Genomic DNA, 10,512 nt, shown 5'->3' on the forward strand with positions numbered 1-10,512 from the left:
AAAGTTTTAAGTTGTCAAGTTTCTGAGACTATTTTGAATATTTGTGAAATTATTCCCTTTGGCTACTTTAAAGACAGTCTATGAATTTATAGTACACATTTTATGTTTATATTATTCATTATTTTATAACAATTTCCAAAAACTAGGTCAGTTTAGAACATTAAAAAACATAAACTTTAGGTGCAATTTTTACAAATCTATCTTCTATTCTTAAGATACTGTAGCCATATCCAGGATATAATATAAGAAAGTACCAAATGCTTATATAAACCACATTCAAAGCTACATCAGCTTAAGGAGACGAGAAAATAAGAGTAAAGCACTAAATTTGATGTTTTCTTGAGCAATTAGGAAAAAATGGGGCTAGAGATCTAGAGATAAGATTAAGAACCTGCTGACTGCTGTGTGGAAATCTTCTGAAAAGAGTACAGTTGCTGGGAAGAACAAGAATTGTGTCTAGAAGGCACCTTTGTAGGTACTGGACGTGATGCATCCCTATGAAGAAATTTATAATATTTCATTACTTTTATTTTATGTGTATGAGTGCGTTGCCTGCTTTATGTAAGTGCACCTGTATTGTGCAGTGCTTGCAGAGATCAGAAAAGGGTGTTGGGTCCCCTGGAACGGGAGTTACAAAGGGTTGTTAGCAGCCATGTGGCTGCTGGGAATTGAATCTGGGTCCTCTGCAAGAGCAGTCAGTGCTCTTAATCATTGAGCCACCTCAAGAAATTATTTTTTTTAAGTGGAAAGAAAGAGTCTAAGCAGCTGGTATCCAGCTATTATGTGAGTTATCGCATTATAGTGCAAAAGTGTAGTGTCACCAAAATCATGTAGAATATTGAGAATCTGGATGGTCTGATGCAGAAAAGAACAAGGTCTTTGTGTTCTAATCTGAACAGCTTTCTGCTCATGAACATCCTCCTGTACTCTGGAAAAGATAAACATAAGACCTCCTGCATCCCATATTGTCACCATGAACACTACAGCTTTTGAGACTAAGGAATCCTGCAGTCCTTCTGGAGATCACTCCCCAGTAGGGAAATCTGTCAAGGATTGTGTAGTTGCTGTGCTCTAGATGGGGAATTCAGGCCTCATTGTTCCCTATTCTATTTGGCACTATTTAGAGGCCGACTCTAATTGTGTCCATACTACTGCCAAGCATTATGCACACTTTCTGGTCTTTAGAGTGACTACACTTCCATACTATTCATAAATTGCCAATTACTACTTAGCTGCAAAGTCACTTGTCATAGGTGCTATGCAAATCATCTGGGCTGCTGCAGTGATTTATTTAATCCTCATGTAGCCTCTATTCAGTAACAGTACATATTACCTGGGAAATTATACTGCACTCTCAGGGGCTCTGGAGTGACTTTGCCTCATCACCCCCTAAAGATTTGTTTGGAGAGCTCCTCCTTCCATTGCAGCATGTGCTGTGCAAAAAATATTTATAGCTGCTGGTCTAGCAAGTCTCATTGTTACATATGTCATGTCCAAAGCCTATGATTACATACTGCATGCAGGTCCAACTAATATCAGTGCAACATACAAGATTGCAGATCTAATGCACATCTTCAGATGGGGATCTTATACCATGAAAGCAAACATACAAAATTTGGAGAATGTATCCATCAGAAGTGGAAGTTCCAATATAAGGACACAATATGTAGAACAAATACAGATAGCAGTATGACACCAAAGAAACACAGTAACTCCCCAACAGGAAATGCTAAATAAAATGATCTTGATAACATGTTTTTCTGATGAGGTCATGGAAAGGCACTCATCTGTATTTAGAGAGCAGTTTAATACTATGTCCATTTAACAAAATAAGTTTATCAGGTTCTCCCCTAGGGTCTATACTTACCAAGCTATGGTTTCTTGAGCAGATTTGTGTATCAGGGATGTGTTTTGTCCTATGGAAAGGGCCTTAAATTCAACCAGAAAGTGATTGGTTATCCTCATAAAATTCATGTACTGTACTATGAAAACAATGTAAATGGGGTCACTCATGTCAAAAGGAGGAGAAACCTAGATGAAAACAGTTAAAAGTAAATATCCCTCCAGAAGAACAAGTCCAAAAGGAGAAAGGAATCAAATATCATCAATACAAAAAGCCACCAAACCATAAACACAGGGGGAAGGAAGAGAAAAAAAGTGTTTAAAACAGCTACAATATAATGAAGAAAATGTCAGAAGACATAGCATAAATATCAATAATAACTTTAAATATTGGATTCATTAATAAAATAAAATGCTTAGATTGCCTCAAGGGGTAAACAAATTATCTGAGAAAAGAGCTAAGTGGTGAAGAGCACTGACTGCTCTTGCAGAGGACTCAGGTTCGATTCCCAGCACCCACGTGGCGGCTTCAAAGCATCCTTAACTCCAGTTCCAGAGGAATCCGACAGCATCTTCTGACCTCCACAGCATTGCACGACACGGGTGCACTCACATACATGCAGGCAATAAACTCACACACATAAAATAAAAATAATAAATAAAATATTTTTTAAAAGTAAAGTGAAAAATAAGACCAATAAGGTGCTTATGAAAAACTCACTTGACTCTGTATTTTGAGAATTTCATACTTGAGTATAGTGCATATTGATCATAGTCTCCCTTCCAGCCCTCAACACTTCCTACATTGCCCCTACATTCTCCTCTCAAACAAATCCTCATATGTGTGTGTTTATGTGTGAGATATGTATATGTATATATATCCCACTGAGTTCAGTTATTATTTTCTGTATCTACAGTGTAGGGCTGACCACTGGAGCAAAAGAGGCCTCATCTCTGAAGAAAAATCACTTTGCCTCAGCAGCCCTAGACTGCCTGTAGCTCCTTAACTAGGGGTGGGTTGTTGTGAATCCTTCCATATTCCATGCTGGAATGATGACTGCTGTGTTTTTGTTCATTTCTTCCCCAGTTAACCATATTATTGAGGGGTCATGGGCAGAACATCCCTGTTATATCTCAAAGACACTGTTTCACAGCAGTCCTCCCAGACCTCAGTCTCTAATAACCTTTCTACCCCATCTTTCACCATGTTCTCTGAGCCTTCTGTATAAGGTTATGTTATAGATGCTCCATTTGGAGATGGTCTCTTCACAATTATTCCACACACTTTAACCAGTAGTTGTTCTCTGCATTATTATCCTGTCTGATGTAAAAAGAGACTTCTTTGATGAGATGTGAGAGCTACACTAATCTGCATGTGTAAGGATAAGTATTAGAGGACTGCTGAATACTATATCAATTTAACAAAATTATATTAGTATGTTCTCATCTAAGGTCTATTACCTTTCCAGCCATGGGTTCTTAGCTAGATTTCCAGTATCTGACATGGGTTCCCTCCTCTTCAGAGGGCCTATGTCCAGCCAGACAGTTATAGGTTACTTCCAAAACAGTGGCACTATTGAGCATATTTCCTGTGACCAAATTCATTCTTAAAATACAGACAGAAGCCAGGCATGATGGTGCACGCCTTTAATCTCAGCACTCCGGAGGCAGAGGCAGGCAGATCTCTGTGAGTTCAAGGCTAGCCCGGTCTACATAGCGAGTTCCAGGACAGCTGGGACTACAGGGAGACTCTGTCTCAAAAAAGACAGGGAAAAAAAAAATACAGTCAGAAAATAGAGGGATGAGGGGCTGGAGAGATTGCTCGGTGATTAAGAACACTGGTTGTTCTTGCAGAAGACCCGGGTTCAAATCCCAGCACCCACATGGTAGCTAACAACTGTCTGTAACTCCAATCCCAGGTGATCTGACAGCCTCTTCTGACCTCCGTGGGCATTGCACGACACAGGTGTACTTATTTACATTGCAGACAATACACACATACACATAAAATAAAAAATAAATTTAAAAAAATGAAAAAAATGAAAATAGAGGGACAAATAAAGATATTATCTGTAAATGAAAACCTGTGGTCGCCAGCTGTGGCTGCTCTCCTCTGGCTATGGTTGTTCTCCTGCTCTCTCAGTTCCTCCGATCAGTCGTTCATTCCGGAACCCAGGGTTGGTGAGGAGTCTGCGCCAGCATCGCCACATTCAGACACAGGAGACCAGGTTTAGTGACACAGATCTGCTTTATTGCAGGAAAGTACGGGCTTATATAGGGGTAATAGTCCAATAATAACACTGCATATGGGATCCCTTATTATCATGGCAGACTAGTCCCATTACAATCTAGTGGACCAGATGCCCTATTAGCATGATAAGTTTCAATTTCTCTACGTTTCGGATTCCTGGAAACCATGTGACTTACGTAGTTTTCTCTCTGATAAGAAACAGGAATCACTGCATTCCAGCATGATAGGTATGTAAGGCAAAAGGCAAAATCAGTCACAAGATTTTCCACAACAAAAACCAAAATCAAATATGATATATTTATTTTAGATAAAGTAGATTTTAAGTAAAAGATGATAGTGATAGAATAATTACAGATAGTAAATGATCAAGTCAACAAGGGGAAAAATGAAGTGTGAATACATTTGCATCCAATGTCAGAGCATCTAATGTTGTGAAGTAGACAATACAATAATAGCTGAGAAAATCAATACCAATCTTCTATTAACATGTAGATCATTCAAAAAAAAATCAAAAAAGAGACAGAAGAGTGAAACTATCCCAATAAAATAGTGGCATACTCCTTTAATCCTAGCACTCAGGAGGCAGCACTCAGATCTCTGTGAGATCAAGGCCAGCCTCGTCTATGTAATGAGTTCCAGGCCAGCTGGGGCTACAGGGAGACAAGTGTACATTTCACCCCTCATCAAAGAAACTTCTTGCAACGGATGGAGACCATTACTGGACAAATAGAGAGAATAAGTATCTGTGAGATATTTAAACCTAGGTGATACATCTTCAAAGCAACCACTACAAACAAATGTATCTCTCAATGCATAAAGTGAATAATTTGTTTCATCCATTTGTTTTTGTTTATAGTTTCACATCAAGCAATTAGGACATTAATCAATCCAGAGGTGATTACTGTATAGAAGTAAAGTTAGAGCTCAAATTTCTCTCAAGTATAGGGTTATTTGGTTTTTTAAGAACTCCATTTGAAAAGACTCACTTTTTGAAATATATACTTTTCCTGTCTTTGTCTAATGTCAGATGGCTATGGTTGCCTGGATTCATTTCTGTGATTTCCTTCTTCCATTGCCTTATATGTTACCTTTGGTTTTGCGTTGTACTAAAACTGTGTGTAAAATGCTTAATATTCCATGTGATATTATGATTTTTTCCAACTTTATCTATGTTGTTAAACATTACTTTGACATCTTTTTTGGCTCAACATGAATTTTAGGATGCTTTTTACTATTTGCCTGAAGGATAGTATAGTTATTTGGAGGGGATTGCATTAAATCTATAATTAGCTTAAGGTAATTTATTAGTTACTTTGCTGATACTGTGAAAAAATACCAGAAAAGGCATCTTAAAGAAGTAAATGTGTATTTTGGTTCATGGATAAAGAAAGGATAGAGATCATTACAGCAAGAAGGTGATAAGAGCATGTGACAGTTGGTGGTCTTGCATCAGCTAATAGCACAGGTTTAAGTTAAGTAGGTTTAATATATGTTGTTATTTGATAAAGCAATTTTCACTCAATTATTTTTCTGCAATAAATCTTTACCCTTGAAGCTTCAAATATCCATATAAATCTTAAAATTAAATACTGTTTAATTCAAAACATGGGAGATATGTCATGTTTTAATTCTTACATATAATGTGTCATGATAAAATCATAGTAATTAGCATATTAATCATCTTAAACATTTATCAATTTTATGTTATGGGAAAATTCAAACTTCTATTATGCATTATTTTTAACTTTATTCAGTATGTAGTATAACTGAGTGCTAGAACTTATTCGTTTAACCAACTCATATTTTCCTACTGGCAATCTGTCTTCTTCTCCATATCAGCTGCTCTCTGTAGTCTCTGGTAATATTGACTCTTTTGCCAATTTTATTAATAAGCTCTTTTAGATTTCACAGATAAGCAAGATTACATAGTTGCCCTTTTAGACCCGGTTTATTTTACTTAGCATTATGATCTCCAGGTCGTTCCATGTTGTTATAAATGGAGGAGTCTATGTCTTTTCATGATTCAATATTATTCTTTGTTGTATAGGTCTCAAAGTTTGTTTTTCTAAATATTTCCTGAATAATATGTTTAGATTACTTGGACTATCCTTTGATCTCCCAATTTGAGAATTAATGTTAGGATTTTAGGTACATGTCTCCATTTACTACGTATGTTTTCACAAAATACTACTTTCCTTCACTCTGATGTAGCATCTTGGGCATTACATGAAGAAAATAGTTACTCAATAAAACAGTATCTTGAATGATGAATATTTCACAGTTGTAGCAACTGAGAATTAGAACTTGCAACATTTCTGATTCTAAGGAACATAAGAGAGGTTTTTAAAAATCCTATAAACAAAGAATTAAATCAAATTTTGTTTTCTGTGATTGCCCACTTACATTTCAAACATCTTTTTCTGGGGTCTTTGAGGCTGTATTGCTGCAGTCAGTCACACACCACAATGCCCTTCTGTGTTATTCACCTCAACAGGAACCATCATCTTTCTCTCCATTGTTTAATAATTGGAAGGTTTTGTAGTCTCTTTTGTGATTTTTCAGTAACACTGTGACAAACTTTACAGATATTACTGGGTGAAGCTGTTTCAAAAGAGGTCATCGGAGGTAAGAGACAGAGGAGGAGAAAAAAAAGAGCAATGAAATCACTCAAGTTACAAAGGTAGAAATAATAAGACAATTTTGGCCTAGTGAAAGACTTAACCAAGTCAATAAAATGTTAGAGATTATATGCTGTACAATTTTCAAATAATTGAAAAGAAGTAATCCTGCTGTAAATAATTCAAATCACCTATATATCTTCATTCAGTTTTATTTTGTAAATGATGTTGCTATTAGATTTTTAAATGTCTATATAATTATCATTTTGTCTCTAATACATATTTAAATTTTTCTGCCCTTAATTTTAATCATTTAACCTTTCCGTTGGCAATTTTTACTTTCAACAAAATAGGTCTTTCTTTTAATGATGGGAACTGGTATAAAGTAGGATTTGATTAATAGAAATCCACCCTCCATTAAACAATCATGAAATGCTTCTAATCTGTTAATAGAGTTTGGGGTAAGGCACTTAGAAATATAACTATGTTGAGTATTTGTTATAAATTTCTATTTCCTGCATTTTCAACTCATTATAAAATAACTATAGTTAATTTTCTTTAAAAATGTGAAAATAATTATTTTGTTTCAAAGAGAATTATTACTGCACTTATGAACTACTGTAAATTTAAATGACTCAGTAAATGAACATGCCCTCTAGTAATCTCTTTACTCTCATCCACTTTCTAAGAATATTAGATTTTGCTGTAATGAGAAAGATGGTCATCACAAGTATTATTTCCAAAAAGTAGCAATAAAATATTCTCAAATGAATTAAAAATATTTTCTCTGTCATATACTGGGTGTTTTTGCATTAATTTCAGATTATCAATTAACTGATAAATGAATGCAATAGATATATATCTTAAACTTCAAAAATTGATTTAAAAGTAATTGCACCTCATTGTGATGCCTTTAACCACAGTTAATTACTATTGTAATTTGGAGTTAGAGTTTTACTGCATTTTTAGTAAGGGACCAAAACCACCTTTGGAATTAGCCCCCTTGTGACTTTTCAGCAGATATTTAAATCATTTTCTAATAGCATGCATTAAAAAGGGTTTAGTCACTAAGGCAAAAATCATTATACCTTCCATTTTCATTTACAAGGCTTCTCATTTTTAATCAGTACTTTCTTCCTGTACTGCTTAAACCATTTGTTTTCTTTCCTTTGAATTTCACAAGACCCTGGAATAAACCTTGAGAAAATACCTATGGCTAACGTGTTAGTCATTGTTTTATAGGCACTGAACTGCCTTTGCTCAAGGCTTTATTTCAATAGCGATTAAACAGGTGGAAACCAAGCTTCCTCTCTCATTACTCACTGAAAAACACTCTCTAAGGTCACTTGGGCATTTCCTGTACCCATTGAATAAAATGTAGTCATGGGACAATCCGAGGCTACTTCTGATCTGTGAGCTATATCAAGATTATGTAATTTTGTGAGGATTCTTTAAAATAAAAGAGAAGAATACATTTTGTAAAATGTTGAAGCTAGATGCCTCCTAAGACCACATTCTCTCAATTCCTTGAGAGGCTCACAAGTTATTTCAAATCACTCTGAAATTTGAGTTTGTTATCTTTCTTGGGAACATGCTACAGTGAGCAATAGACACCTTTTGGTTTCAATGTTGTTCTCTATGATACAAACTAACTTATGTAGGACTAGTAAATTCAATAATGGTATCCAGAAAAAATAATATTTTAGATTCTGATTTCCATGACATTGAGATTTTTTTAAAGATTTTAATAACAGTTTTGTTTGTTTGTTTGGTTTGGTCTTTAACTACTAGCAGCTCAAAAAAAAAAGGACATAGAGATATTTGATCACAGAAAGATTGGAGGAATGTCAAAATCCATCACTAACTTCTTCTTTTAAAGTAATGTGTGATGTTCTATACAGCCTTGTGGGAGATGGGCTTGAGCCTAGGGTGGAAGTCTTATTGGCAGCCATACAGCAGGCCCGAGGCAAAGGCTGGACTGCTGGAGCCACAAGGTACACCTTGTGACATTTGCTCCCATTGGCAGATCATGAGACTGATGCTTAGAGCTCACTACTACCTAATCACCACCCTTGAGATTCCAAATTGCAACACTTAGATATTGCAACAGTCAGGGTCATGTGGTTTCCAGGAATCCAGGCTCTGTAATCTGAAACCCAGTATGCTAATGAGGCATCCTACCTGCTATTATGTGATAGGATGTTAAGTCTGTTATGCTAATAGGACACTAAGTCTGTTATGCTAATAAGGTATCCTACTTGCTGCATTGTGATAGGATGCTAAACCTGTTATACTAATAAGGTATCCTACTTGCTGAGCTCTGACTGGACCACTACCCCTATATAAGCTTGTGCCTTCCTGAAATAAAGCAGACCTGTTCTCAATGAACCTGGTCTCCTCTGTCTGAATGCGGCTCCACTGACACAGTCTCCTCACCAGCCCTGGGGTCCAGGACCAGGCAGAAGTAGCAATGAGAGAAGAGCAGCCTCAGCCCAGGGCAGGCAGAACAGCAGCCTCAACCCAGGGTGAGCAGAGGAGCCGCACCCATGAGAACGGAGTAGCTGCCATGGCTGGTAGTGACCTCACAGCCTAAGTATTTAACATTATTTCAAAGTACTTAAGAATAAAGATGGAGGGTGCCCATAGTGTATGTTCTGATTATTTCATACAGGTGGATGTCTAATAATTATCACAATATGACTAATTAGCAGAGCAGACTAATTAAAAGACATGCTTTACAGTAGATTACCCAGATTTCTTTCTTTTTTTTTTATACACCTGCAAGTGAAATTTATACTCTTTGAGGGTATTTCTCACTCTCTTCACCAACTCCCTGGCAAATACCATTGTGCATTTCCTCTTATGAATTTGAAATTGTTTATAGATTTCACATATAAATTAGAACAGAAAATAATATACATTGCTTATTACACTTACCACAATATCGTCTATATCTATGTTGCACCAAGTGGCAGGATTTTGTTATTTACATTGCTTAATATTATACATGTACCACAATTTCTTTATGCATTTATCCATCAGTAAGTATTTAGGTGTTTATATCTTGGCTATTGTGAATACTACTACATTAAATGTGGAAACTCAGTAATACTCTTTGAGATATTGATTTCATTTAATTTGTTTCTGTCCAGAAATGAAATTAAAGAATCCTATGGTGATTCTATTTGTAATTGCTTTATGAGTATCCAATCTATTTTCCATAGTGACCCACACATGCTCATAATAGTCACAACACTTCCCAAGAGTAAGCATTGTCTTGACGTTTACAAACACAAATTAACTATGCCTGTTCATAAATATTTTGTTTGGGATTACAGATACATGCATGCAACCACTTCAGGATCATTTTCTTTTTTCAATATTTTAAAATATATTTTATTTATTTATTTTTATGTATATGAATGTATTGCCTGCATGTGTGTAAATGCACCCATGTCCTGCAGTACCCTCAGAGGTTAGAAGAAGGTGTTGGAATCCCTGTAACTGTAGTTACAGAAGGTTATTAGCTTCCATGTGGGTGCTGGGTATTAAACCTGGGTCCTCTGTAAGAGTAGTCAGTATTCTTAACTGCTGGTGGCTTCTTTTCTTTAACCTTCTTTCGATACTATTCAACTTTTTTCTGTAGTTGTAAATTGTGCAACTAAACTTTTATGCAGGGAATTATTAGTATTCACCACATATTTATCCACTCCATTGTTACTAAGTTTGTTCATATTTTCTACTTTGGGGTTATTGTGAATGGTCATATGGTTGACATTTTAATATCTGTCCTTTTATATA

This window comes from Nannospalax galili, unplaced genomic scaffold (assembly GCF_000622305.1).
Source record: "Nannospalax galili isolate Female #2095 unplaced genomic scaffold, S.galili_v1.0 scaffold303, whole genome shotgun sequence".
Classification (NCBI taxonomy): Eukaryota; Metazoa; Chordata; class Mammalia; order Rodentia; family Spalacidae; genus Nannospalax; species Nannospalax galili.